Source organism: Phoenix dactylifera, chromosome 3 (genome assembly GCF_051530095.1).
Source record: "Phoenix dactylifera cultivar Ajwa chromosome 3, Ajwa_hap1_PhDact_Kaust_v1.1, whole genome shotgun sequence".
NCBI lineage: Eukaryota > Viridiplantae > Streptophyta > Magnoliopsida > Arecales > Arecaceae > Phoenix > Phoenix dactylifera.
In genome coordinates this window covers 6,795,804-6,809,932 of record NC_143192.1, presented here as the reverse complement: position 1 = coordinate 6,809,932, position 14,129 = coordinate 6,795,804, and the positions used below count along the sequence as shown (strand labels likewise).

At 38.6% G+C, this 14,129-nt stretch overlaps 4 non-coding genes across 4 annotated transcripts; all 4 read right to left on the bottom strand.

Moving 5' to 3' along the window:
• Window positions 1-6,488: 6,488 nt before the first annotated feature.
• On the bottom strand, window positions 6,489-6,596 carry LOC113463462 (small nucleolar RNA Z103). Its single transcript, XR_003387715.2, has one exon. It is a non-coding gene; the product is annotated as a small nucleolar RNA Z103 (small nucleolar RNA).
• A 234-nt stretch (window positions 6,597-6,830) lies between these two features.
• LOC113463464 (small nucleolar RNA Z103) lies at window positions 6,831-6,938 on the bottom strand. Its single transcript, XR_003387717.1, has one exon. It is a non-coding gene; the product is annotated as a small nucleolar RNA Z103 (small nucleolar RNA).
• Window positions 6,939-7,009: 71 nt separating this feature from the next.
• On the bottom strand, window positions 7,010-7,110 carry LOC113463463 (small nucleolar RNA Z103). Its single transcript, XR_003387716.2, has one exon. It is a non-coding gene; the product is annotated as a small nucleolar RNA Z103 (small nucleolar RNA).
• Window positions 7,111-7,204: 94 nt separating this feature from the next.
• LOC113463465 (small nucleolar RNA Z103) lies at window positions 7,205-7,309 on the bottom strand. The gene has a single exon (XR_003387718.2). It is a non-coding gene; the product is annotated as a small nucleolar RNA Z103 (small nucleolar RNA).
• Window positions 7,310-14,129: the final 6,820 nt, after the last annotated feature.

The window sequence follows — 14,129 nt, the reverse complement described above, 5'->3', positions numbered from 1 at the left end:
GATAACATGAGATTGGAAGCAGAGCAAAGGGGAGTCACGGGCTATTATCTGATTCCAACTGCTAACAGCAGCTAAGACTGACCATGAGTTCAGACTTTTCCAGCTAGTTTTATAGAAGCAGTTCTATCAAGCGAAAGGTAATGATGCACTTAATAGATTTAAAAGAGAAGGAAAACCATGATAAGAGTCCCTGATACATTTCTGGCAACCAACTAGTCTTATCTGAATGAGGTCCATGGACATTTTCATGAATCTCTTGTACTTCAATTCTTTGGCATGATGATAGTTCCACCTTTTGACCATACTCAATTACTTTCTTGCATGCCAATGTTCTTCTTGGTTGTTTCTCCCACCCATCAGTTATTGCTTTCCTTTTTGCTCTTTACAACTTTCTCATCCTACTAGAAAGTTCCGAGTCTTTTTTACTAATGCGAAGTCGAACTTAGTTTCCTGATCGAACTAACCCTATTGATCCAACCAACCATAGTTTTAGTTTCAAGGAACCGGTTAGGACCTAATAGGATAGAATGCCAAAGAAGTCCTAAGGTAGTAAGCCATGGAGAAATGTCCAAGAAAACGATCCCATGGTGAGACTTGTGAGAGAGAGTATTACATTTCAAGTTATGCATGTATATCGTGAGGCTAACGGAGCGGCGGACTGGATAGCGGCATATGTAGCGAGCCATTCAGAAGACACCCTATGAGCCGGAGAGAGAGATATTCGAAGTACTTCGAGACCTTTTGTTTTCTGATTCTATTGAGTGTATTCGTACCCGTGATGTATGAAATACTCGCTTTAGTGTGTACAAAAAAAAAAAAAAAGATCTCATGAAAACCGTCGATCACTCAATCGACAAACGCAAAGACTATCCAAAGCATGATGGTCTCATGATGGTAAATAAAAATGCAGAAAGAACTAGCATACCGAAGGAAGGTTCACTTACAAGGCCATGAAGTGGTTGCTGATTCCCAGCTAGGCCGGAATTCGGCTGATGGCAAAGAAATCCTCTTTGAGGCAGATCAAGAAGATTAAAAGGTAGAATAAGATGCTAAAATATCTTTTAGCGATTCTTCAATGAAGGAAATTGGCTGTGTGGTTGCTCAAGCAGTGCAACCATTTCATCAGGCCATTATAGATTCTCAAAAGACCTCCAGAAGAGGGAAGGGAGCAACTCAGAATGTAATTCGAGCAATAGAGAGAAACACCGATAGAACAGCTCGTGGTTTATAGCAAGCTACTCTGAAACTAATTGAAATGAAGAGAGAAGACCTGCATGACCAAGACTTCGAAGACAAATGTTTCACAATTTAGATCTCATTGGTGGAGAGATCAATTATCTTGTTAGGATACAACAAGCCTTGTAGGACGAATGACCAACAGGAAATAGGCAATACGGTTTTAGATCAAAATTTATTGATGATGTTCCACCTACAGAAGTGTTAACTAGAGAACAGGGGCACGCCTAGAGAAGGTTAGATTGGCAACTTTTCAGACAGCCATACCTTGATGAATATGACAGGATATTCAAATATCCTGGGAATTATAAAATCCATGATTTCATTAAGTTTAGTGGTCATGGAAAGTATTAGACCAAGGAACACATTGCTTGATTTGCTACACAGTATGGTGATCTTGGTGGAGATGATTTCAGGAAGCTGAGAGTATTTTGTACTTCTCTTGCTAAGCTGCTTTTCAATGGTATATAATTTGACCAGGAAACTAAATTTATACCTGGCAAGAAATGGAAGAACAGTTACATGGTTAGTTTTATAGGAGCCAATAAGATATCCATACTGAGGTCTTTATAAGCCAGGTTTCAGAAATTTAGATAGAGATGTCGCTCAACTTTGCCTGAAAGTGAGTTTGCGCATATTGCACAAGCTAGGCTTTGTTATAAACTGCAGAAAAAAGTTTTATGGAGTAAAATTTACGGATTTGCCAGAATTATCAATTAGGATTTTTTATATGAAGCATTGCTCAAGGAAAAAAATATGTTAACATAATTTTAGATATTACGTAACAATCTACATCACCCATCATTTTTTTTTAATTAGCGTAATCCTATATCAAACTATATTATTTTTTTTATATAAAATCTGTATATGAGTACCTTAGATGTACCGAATATGATGGAACATATAAATAAAATCATTGTTTTCTCTCTTTTTTTTAATTTTTTTCTTCTATAAATATTTTAACATAGTATCAGAGCTACTGATCATCTAATCTGTTGTTGTCATCTCTTCTACCTTTGTTATAGCCGATGTTGCTATGTCTAGAAGCTTTGAAGACTTGTATTGTCGATCCATCGATCTCTGTTCTAGGTAAATTAACACTTGAAGATCCTTTATTTTTCGGTGGATCCGTAGATCTTCTATTTCCTATTCACTAAATATTCAAAGATTTTATATTCCTTAGTAGATCTGCATATCCTCTATTTTTAGTAGATTAACATCCAAAGATTTTTTATTTTCTAATTAATCCACAGTTCCTTTCCACCACCTTTCTCTTTAGCTTCAAATTTCCGGTTGTCTCTCCTCACCATTGCTCGGCTCCTTTCTCTACATTTTCGATTTTATTTTCTGCCTCCAGCTCCTTCACCATCCAATTTGAGGTATCTTGTTTCTCTTCCACGGTGCCTCCATCTACAAGCATCGTTAACTTTTGATTGTCTTCTCTCTAAGCTCTATCCTCACTGCAACTGTCATCTTTAATGTCTTCTCGTTGCCACATCATTAGATAAGTCAATTAACCACATCAATATACATGTCAGTCAGACACATCGATAGACACCAATTTACTATGTTACTCAGTTATATCGACTTGCTTATTCTACATTTTATAATCATGGCCTCTTCTACTATTATTTCCAATCTTAGTGTTCACCATTCTTTCTCCACCACTCAAATAACCTAAGCATGATCCTAGTCTCGCAAGTCCTCATTGGTGACAATTATTCTCTATAGAGTCATGCTATGAAGACTGCTCTATGAGACAAGAATATAATTGACTTTATTGATAGCTTACTTGAAAAGCCCAACAAAAGTTCCGCAACATTTGATGCATTACAACATTGTAACACTATAGTACTTTTCTAAATTTGGAACTTAATCCTAGAGCTGATCACGGGGCTTCTGGCCCACCCAGCCCGTCTAGCTCGGCCCGGAATTTTTCGGGCTTGGGCATTAAAAAAAGGCCCATGGGTCGGGCCTGGGCAAGAAAAGCGACCCGACCAAAAAAATCGGATCGGGCCTGATCGGGCCATTCTGGCCCATTTCCAGATTCCAAACAAAGAAAAAATCGGGCCTATCGGGTCGGGCCGGGCTAGACGGGCCTAGAACCAGATTTATAAAGTCGGATCGGGCCTGAATAAAAATTTAAGCCCGACAGTCGGGCCGGGCCTGGGCATAGCCATCGGGCCTAACTTCTGCTGTAGAACCCGACCCGAGCATGACCCAGCCCGAGTTTTGATCAGCTCTACTTAGTTCACAAAGATCTCATCAACAGCATAGCCTATTTTGAAACTATAAAGGAGGCATGGAAAGATCTAGATGAGCCAAATTTATCATATCAAGTGAAATATCTAAATGCATATTCAAGATCATTATTTATTACTTCTTATTTTACCACACTCAAAGCGTATTGCGAAAAAACCAATAATCTATATCCACTTCCTACTTATACCTATGGTGCAATGAAAGAGTTGAATCGAACCTCCATAGTTAAAAAGATTTTTCAATTTCTTATGGGGCTCAATGACTTCTTTTTAACCATTCGGAGCTAAATACTCACCATACAGCTGCTATATACAGTAAGTAAAACTTTTTCTTTGATTTTGCAAAAGGAGAAATAAAAACCATTGCAAGCTAAATCGATGCAGTCTCTTGAAAGTGCTGCCATGGCTACTTCACATCTTGACAATGGCATCTATACTAGCTTGATATTAATAATGTCTTCCTCCATGGTATTTTATGGGAATAAGTTTGTATTCAACTGCCACTAATTTTTTTTCATAAAGGGAGAAAGGAGAATAATCAGCCTATCACCTCAACAAATAATTATATGGTCAGCACATTTTATTGTGATAACCAATTAGTACTTTATATTATTGTCAATCCTGAATCCATGAACGAACAAAACACATTAAAATAGATTGTCATATCATTCAAAAAAAACTACAAACAAGCACAATCCAGAGCAAATTCGTTTGAAGTGACAATCAATATGCTAATATTTTTACCAAAACTTAAGATCGTGCCACATAAGTTGGGTATCATAAATTTACACATCAACTTAAAAAAGAGTATTACAATTAGAAGTGGCAAAATATAACCTAACCCGCCAACTCGATCTGTGTTCAACCCGCCATAAATAGGTTCAAGTTTGGCCTAAACAGATTTGGATCGTAAATAAGTTGACCTCTTTAACCTGTTTATTAATTGGATCGAATATATATTTAGATGTCTGACCTATTTAACCTGTTTGATATACAGATCGGATTGGATCAGATAGGACCGGCCCAAGCCTCGGCCCAAAGAAAAGTGATAGCTGCTTAGCCTCCCATGGTTCCACCCTCCCATATATAGGTGGGTGCTTCTTCTTCATGTGCGTTTTTTTGTATGGGCCCAAAGAAATTTGCACGGCATGGGTAAGATCAGATGGGACGGGAACTCCCCTCATCTCTAAGAAATTTGCACGGCATGGGTAAGATCAGATGGGACGGGAACTCCCCTCATCTCTCTCCGCCGAAACCTCCAAGCCTCCATGGATCATAGCGCTCTCTCTCTCCGTCGAACCCTCCTAGACTCCCACCTCTTCCTCTCTTGTCGAAAAAAATCCCAAGTCCCGACCCCCACCCCTCTCTCTTGCTAGAACCCCAACCCCCCACCTCTTTCTTGCTGTGGACGACAATGTGGGAGGTGGCCAAACGGACGAGCGAAGGAGTGAGGACGGGGAGCAACTCGGATAAGACAATGGAGCATCCAATTGAAAAGACGAGGCGAAATTGGATCCGAGCGGTGGAGCAACAGAAGCGGCGGCGCTTGATGAAGGCAACAACGCTCAACGGTGACGGCTCAGTGCGGTGCTACAACGGCGGCACAGCGGCGATCGTGGTAGATCTCAAGGCGGTGATTCAACCAGTGAAGCTCCAACGAAGACACAATAAGGCAAAGGAGGCCAATCAAAGAAGATGAACATATAATCTTTTTTTTTTCCTTTACCGTCCCACCTCTCTCTCTTTCCCTCCCATTCCCTCATCCTTTCATTTTCTTAAAGGGATCGGTATTCAACAGGTCGAGTTAAAATCGCAGGACAGATTCAAATTTATAATTTTTTGATCCGACCTATTTATGTTTGATCCGACCCGATTGCCATCTTTATTTACAATTCTCAAAATCATGCATGATCATACCCATTATAATTCAATATCACAGTTACCACATATTACTTACACAATTACAACAGCTATACCAACAACAATCAATTTTCAAAGATTATAAAATTTAACTACCATATTAAAATTTAATAACAAATTATAAAATTTTACTATTATATTTTATTATATTTAGTCCATAGTATTTTTTTTATAATTATAAAATTTTATTATTTTATTTAACTTGTATATAGAGCTATAGAACACACCAGTACCATAAGCAAAACAAACAATAATCTCACGGTCTCATTGCCTTTTATAGATCTCCTTCAAGATTCCATAACATTTCTAGCTCATTATTCATTATGGAATTTGGCAGGCAATAACCCAATAATAAATTGAAGAAAAAGCAAAAAATCGCCACCTAGAAATTATGCAATTTTCGTTTTAAAAAATAATGGATTTCTCATAACAATTGCAAAACAAGCTGACTTTTTTTTCACCATCTTCTTTTTGGCAGAAAATAAACCCAAACACATCTGGTCCATGGAAAGATCTTTGCGCCCATTAGAATGTTTGAGATGGAGACGGTGCAGGATGGGGCGGCACATTTAATGGGGACGGTTCAAGATAATCATCTGAGCTTGAACTGGCACAAGATTTCAACAAGGGATGGTACTTTTCCCAAATGCTATCAGTGCAAAGAAGCTCGAGGGATCAATCTTTCTTCTGTCATCCTCAATTTGTCGAAAACAATTGTGCGCGTAGCCAAATTTTTGAGAGAGTGAACTTCGATACATATATATGATAGATCGGTAAAATGGCTCTTATAAAGTTGGTCGTTATGTTTCTGGTAATATAATATAAGTAGTTGTTACCTTGGAACCATTACTGAAACGTTATTTGTTCTTTTTGTTTTTTTTATTTTGCTACGATAAAGTATCAAAAAACCCCATATCCAACCAGTTCCGAAAAAAATTTCTATGAGCATGGCGTAAACCAATCATTTATTCATATAACACAAGCCGAGTCATTTATGTTTCGAAATCTCTAAGCTTAATTAATTATCCTAACAATGTAATTGAATTAGGAGAAAGCATAAAAATAGCATGAATGGATCAGATTCCTGGCTTGATTTTTCTCCCCTATAAAGGAGAAAGATAAAGAAAGCGCAGAGTATATTCAGCGTCGATCATGTGGGGAAAGGATCATCACATCCATTCATTGAGAAAAACATAACGATTACCTTTATAAATCAAACAGTGCGAAAAATATTGGAACTAAGATTGCCTTATAACCTAATTATTCTAGGTTGTAGAGATTATTTTTTAAATGATTTATTTCCTTTTAGAATTAGAAGCTTAAAAAGAATCAAAATGGCAGAGAGAAGAGAAGCCTTACAGAAAAACAAAAACGACGACATGTTTAGACTTCAAATACATCGTTGGAAAATGAAAGGATCAGATTCCTGGCTTGATTTTTCTCCTCCATGAAGGAGATAAATAAAGAAAGCGCAGAGCATATTCAGCGTCGATCATGTGGGGAAAGGATCATCACATCCATCCATATAAAACCAAACAAAATTCAAAAAGAAAACCTAAAATCTATGGGCCGTTTGATTGATAAGAACTTGAGAGGATCAGAGTCCTGGCTTGGTCTTCTCCGAAGAGAATGTAAAGAAAAGCGCATGTTATGTTCAGCGTCGATCATTTGGGGAAAGGATCATCATCTCCCCTTTCATCAAACGGCCAAAAATATTACCAATAAACGTTCCAAATAATTTTATTAATAAAAGTAAACAAACAAACAAATAGATGGGAAAAGCAAATTAGGATCAGAATCCTGGCTTAATTTCTCCACTGATAAGAGGAGAATATTATAAAAGCACGATATAATCATAGTCGATCATGTGGGGAAAGGATCATCACCTCCGCAAAAAAAACCCTATTCATCACATCAAAACAGAGATATATCTTCTAATCTAATTTAACCAAAAAAAATTAAAGAAATCAACCGAGATTTTGAGTAAAAGATAACGGAAAAATATCTCCAGATCTGCGATTAGGCCAAAAGGCCGGAAATAAAAAAAAAGCAGATGATGGAGAAGAGATGAGTTTAGCGTCTGTCTCATACGCGGCGGCGACGAGGAGAACCTCCGCCGGTAATCAGTTCTCCGACGCACAAAACTGTGACAAAAACCCTAAACCCCAAACCCCAAACCGAAAGACAAATCGAGCTTACCTCTGCCTGGGATCCAAAGCAAGGAGGAAGAGACGGACTGGATGGAGAGGCCAAGCGGAGCACGGAGTTTATTTATAGGGAAAGGATGGGAAGCGAGGACGAAACCCTAGCTTCCATCTGAAGGAAATCAATGGCTCTTATGATGCCACGTCGGTCTAGGGTGATTACTCTTGGATGGGAAACTAGAACCTTCTATGGAGGGTTGTAATGTACCTGACTCAGCCCAATCCTACCTGGGCCAGGCTTGACCAAATTTAATATTGGACTGAGTTGGAGTTAAAAATGAAAATTTAATATTGTTTTAATTATGAAATATATTATTTTAGGGTCTGTTTGGTATCACTTTATTATATTATTTTTTTAAAAAAAATAAAATGATAAAAATGGTATCACTTTAGATGGAAAGGAGAACATATCTTTAGCTACGCTGGATAGATGTGTAGGCATACTACCGATATCTCAACCAAAAATGATAAATAGTAGTGGGTTTCGTTATTTTGACCTTCAACAACATTAGGTCCGTAATACTACCCTTTTTGGTGAAAGGAAGATAAGCTAAAAGCTGAAGGATATATCAAAAGTAAAAATTAGTCAGGTAAAAGGTCCCTTTGTATAATTATAATTTAAAATTTATTCAACTATTTTTTAACTATTAAATAATCGTTTCTCTCTAATATTAGAACAAAAATCATATGTGATGGGCACTAGAAAAGAAAATATGGGGTGCGCTTCCTATTTTGCCATGTTTCTCCTAGTACCAATTTTAAAGAAGAAATCCAAAATTAGGAACTCCTCCTACTAATGGAATCGTGAGTCACATGATTACAAAAAATCAAAAAAGGGTTTTTTGCATAGATACCCTTCTAAATGTCAGATTTTGTATGAATACCCTTCCAAAATTGATATTTGCATGTATACCCTCGTAAAACTCTGTTATGGTACAAGTACCCCAAATATAACGTTTGTTCTAACGGTGTTAAACAAATTATATTTATATTAATTAAAAATAAAAGTAAAATTCGAAATGACATTATTACCTTTAACTCTTCCACCTCCACACCCCCGTGCTTGGGTTCCCCGCGCCCGACCCCCCCCCCCCCCCCGGCGGCTTCCCCACCCCCCGCGGGCTTCCCCCCCGGCGCCCCCCCTCCCGGCAGCTTCCCCACCCCCCCCCCCCCCCGCGGGTTTCCCTCCCGGCGCCCGGCTTCCCCAACCCTCGCCCCCACCCCCCGGCGCCCGCCCGCCCCCCACGAATCGGGATCCCGATCGCGACGTTATCGCGGGCGTTCGCGAGATCGCGACGCTATCGCTGGCGTTCGCCCGCGGGAGACACGATCGTGAGATCTTGGCTGGTTCGCCCGCGGGCGTTCGCGATGGCGAGATCGCGATCCCGCGGCACATGGCGAGCGAGAGCGTCTCAAGATCGCGATGCGCTCGCTCGGGACCTCCTACCCCCTTCCTCTCTGTTCTCGAACCCAACAAAGAATAAACAAAAAAAATTTCTGGGTTGTAAATCTATCCTCTCCAAAGACGCGGTCGATCTTTCAAACCTTCAAAAACTCTTCCATCAGTTGATCATAAACAAAGTTGATCATAAACAAAGGTATTTAAATATCATCTTGCCCTCTCTTCTCTTTGGTTGATTTATACTATTTTTCTTCTATTAATTTGAACCAAAAAAAAAAATCATTACAAGTGTTAGAACAACAATAATAATTGTTGTAGCTGATTTTATTTCATTCCTATTTTTCGCTGTGAACCTATATTGAAACTCTATTTTTTGGTTTCTAACTGTATACCATATACTTTATTTGAGGGTAACAAAGGCGAAATATCACCCATTTTTGATTGATTGTTGAAATATAATATGGCTGTATATTAATCTTTTTTTCTTTTATTTTGTTAGAATAGGTTTGGTTGATAAACACTCTCTTACAATTTATATCGTGCATATTTATTTATTCAATGTACAGGTTCTTAAATGGAGCAACAACTATTCAAATTGAAGGTAAAATTTGGAGGATATTTTAAGAAGGTTAAGAATTCTACAAGACTTAAGTACTACTTTGGAAGACAAAAGCGCTAGTTAGTTGATGTTGACCGTTATTGCTACAAGGACCTATATGATGATATAGTGCATCCTTCAATTTGAAGCTTGAAGAGACTATAAAGATTTGGTCTGTGATTAGACATTTAATGCCTAAGTCTTACATGATATTAGACACAGATCAAAAATTGATGAGTTTGTTTGAGGAGTATAAGGATTTAAAAGAGTGCTTCATATTTGTCACAAAAGAGACCAATATTATACAACTTTCTCAATCAACACTAGGCAGCCAAGATCAAATTGAAACATGTAGAAGCACTGCAACTGCAATAGAAGAGATTCGAGAGGATGAAGTAAGAGAAAACCAAAGGTACAATGAAAATGAGCATCTAGCTACAATAGGCATTGATACTTTAGCTACTGCTATTGAAAATAATGACTTTGTTGGGATAAATGATGAAACTTTATCTCAAGAGGAGCAGGAAACATGTTGATCCCCTAATGGATTTTGATGAATACAAAACACTAGAGTATAATACCATTTATCTTAACAATTTAATTGAGGATTTCATGTGTTTTATTAAGAATATTGTTAAGAAATGTCTAGGCAAGTTCCCATAATTTTTATGGATTTATTGAAGAATTTTTGAGATGAAGAAAACAGATCAGGGACAGCCGAGACGTCTCCTGATGGTCTCAGAGACGTCTCTGGCACAAACAGGAAGAACTGGTACACTTGGAGACGTCCCCGGCACCCGGCGAGGCGTCACGCAGGGTCGGAGTCGACTCTCTCAGTAGCGGAGTCGACTCTCTCAGTGGCGGCAGAAAGGCCGATTTCAAGTGATATGCGCGAGCCGTCCCCACAGTACGCGGAGTCGTCCCCGCAAGTAAAAAGCTGAGTTTTCGAGTTGTCCCCGATGTAGCGGAGTCGGCTCTCTCAGGGTTTTCCAGAGGATGTCTTTTTCGGAGTTAAGGCAGCGGAGACGTCCCCTGAAAGAGCGGAGTCGACTCTCTCAGAGAATTCCAGAAGACATGTTTTTCGGAGTTATAACAGCGGAGTCGTCCCCAAGGCAGCGGAGTCGTCCCCATGCAAAAAGTGCAAACAAGCCGAGACGTCCCCGTAAAGTACAGAGACGACCCTCTCAGAAAAACAGAAAAACAAGGATTCAAACGGTACAATTCCAGAGTCGTCCCCGTAAAGTGCCGAGTCGACCCCAAACAAAGTGAAAAGTAAATTTATACAGCCGAGACGTCTCGCGTTGAAGCGGAGACGTCTCCGGAGCGCCTGGAACGCGACTGACAACTTTTGCAGGTCTGGTTTGAATTTCAAATCTCTTTTACTTTATCTCTAACGGCTATATTTGCTTTTTGGGCTATAAAAGGGACCTCTTAAGTGCTTCTCAAAAACTCTCCACCAACCCAAAGCTAGATCATTTAAGAGAGAAGCAAGAGAGAGAGGTTCAAGGAAGTGAGTGCATTCAAGTGAAGAAATCAAGTGCTTTCAAGTTTTCCAAGTGATTTCAAGCTCAACTACTCTCTTCCGCTCGGGATTCAAAGCTCACACTTAAGACTACGCGATCCACATCGGAAGAATCATCATTTTCCACGCTTCCAACGGCAAAAGGATTCTTCCGGGTTTTATTGCTTATCATTATCATATTTGCTTATTTAGAGCTTTCCAATCTTTTGTAAAACTCTATCAATATTGTGCTTGTTCCAGTCAAGGGACTTGGAACAAGGGAAAGGCGTCCCAAGCCTAAGTGAAATTGGGGGTTATAGGGTTTGTTGTTAGCCCGGTGTAAAACAACGAGTTGGGTAGTGCACTCGCAAAACTACCGGACTGTAATCTTGGATTATAGTGGAAATTCCCAAAGGTGCTTTGGGGAGTGGATGTAGGAGCAGTGGAAGCTCCGAACCACTATAAAACCTTATGTTTGCGATTGACCTTTCTCATTCCTCTTTCTTTACTTTAGTTCATACATTTGTGTGTTTTTTTTTTAATTAGGCGAAAAGTTTTAAAACACCCAATTCACCCCCCTCTTGGGTGACCATCTCTGGGCAACAAGTGGTATCAGAGCGGGTGCTCTGTGTATTTCTTGAAGATCTAACCGTCTTAGCCAAAGATCTAGATGGGAATACCCTTTAACAATGTTCCTGCTGAGGGGCAGGCAACCAATAGACCTCCACTCTTCAATGGGACAAATTATACCTATTGGAAAACTAGAATGAGGATCTTCATTCAAGCACAAGACTATGCCTTGTGGAGGGTTATAGTCAAGGGACCACAAGAACCATCACACATGGTTAATGGCATTCAAGTTTCCAAACCTGAGGAGGATTGGGATGAGAATGATGATAGGATGGCTCAACTCAATTCTAGAGCCATGAACTCATTATTTTGTTCTCTAGATGTAAATGAGTTTAATAGAGTCTCCACATGTAGTTCCGCTAAGGAAATATGGGATAGGCTTGAAGTTACCCACGAGGGTACAAATCAAGTCAAAGAGTCCAAAGTGAACATTCTAGTTCACAAATATGAGTTGTTTAAGATGGAACCCAATGAAACCATCACATGCATGTTTACACGTTTTACCGATATAATTAATGGTCTAAAGAGTTTGGGTAAATCTTATACTAATCCGGAACTTGTAAGTAAAATTCTCAGGTCTTTGCCGAAAGCATGGGAAGCAAAGGTCACGGCGATCGTAGAAGCCAAAGACCTCAACACCTTGGGACTAGAACAACTTTTGGGCTCATTGATGACGCATGAGCTCACGATGAAGCAACATGAAGATGATTTGCCAAAGAAGAAGACAATTGCACTCAAGGCTACTTCGAGTGTGTGTGAAGAAGAAAGTAGTGAGAGTGAGGAAGAAAGTGAGGACGAGGACTTGGGTTTGATAGTTAGGAAGTTTAAAAAATTTATGAGGAAAAAGAAACCCTTCCCAAGGAAAAAGTTTGGAGGGAGAAATGATTGGAAAAAAGAAAAAGAAAAAGAAAGAGACCCAATCATATGCTATGATTGCAAGAGACCGGGACACATTCGTTCCGAATGCCCTCAACAAAAGAAGTATTTTGGAAAGAAGAAGAAGAAGGCATTGAAGGCAACATGGGATGATAGTGACACATCATCTTCCGAGGAAGAGAAGGAAGAGACCGCCAATTTGTGCTTCATGGCGTTCGAAGACGACGAGGTATGTCAAAACCCAACTATAAATTTTACTTTAGAAGAATTATATGAAGCTTTTCAAGAACTTATGGGTGATTGTAGTATGTTAGGAGCAAAGAATAAAGAATTAAAAGCCTCCAATCAAAAACTGAAGGAAGATATTGAAAACCTATTAATTGAAAAGGAGAGCATTAAAAATATTAACACTATTGACCTAGAAATCAAAAATTCAAAACTTAGCATTGAAAATGAAAAGGCAAAAACACTAATTAAGGAATTAAATCTAAAAGTAAAATCCCTACTCGATAATAATACCTCACTCGCACAAAATGTTGAATCTCTTAAAAAAGATAAGGAAGAACTAGTTAAAGAAAATTTGAATCTTAAGAATGAGGTACATAAGTACAAACCAATTGTTGAAAAATTCACACAAAGCTCTGAAAAATTAAATCTTATTCTTTCAAATCAAAGAGCTGTTTTTAATAAAGTCGGATTAGGATATAAAACTAACAAGCAACAAAAATATCTAAAGAATTTCTTTGTGAAAGCAAAAGATGTCAAAACTGAAAAACCTACATGCTTTCATTGTGGAAAGAATGGACATAAAGCCTACTCTTGTATTCAAAGAAAGATCCAAACTAACAAGAGTACATTTGTAAAAGCTAAAAACATAACTAAAGTATGGGTGCCTAAGGGAACCAACTACACTAACCACGAAGGACCCAAGAAAACTTGGGTACCTAAGAGCTTCACATGATCATTTTGCAGGTATGCCTTGCAGCCGGAAACAAAAAGAGAATGTGGTATCTTGATAGTGGTTGCTCAAGGCATATGACCGGTGACAAGAGTCTCTTCGTCACCTTGAAATCAAAAGAAGGAGGAGTAGTCACATTCGGAGACAATGCTAAAGGTCAAATCATTGGTGTTGGTAAAATCTCCATATCACCCTCCTCATTTATTGATAATGTATTGTTAGTTAATGGACTAAAACATAATTTATTAAGTATAAGTCAATTTTGTGACAAGGGCTTTAAAGTGTCATTTGAATCATCACTATGCATAATTAGTAGTCCAATTGACAATGAGATCATACTCACAGGACATAGGCATGGAAATGTTTACATGGTAGATCTTGATGATCTCACCATGAAGGATGGCCAATGTCTTGTTGTAATAACCCCAAAATTTTTTTTTATATATAAAAAGGGATAGAATAGTCCTTTAAAATTGATATAAGGGGTAAAATTGGAAGGAATCAAAAGATAATGGCATAGTTGTAGATATGTTGAAGTGTTAG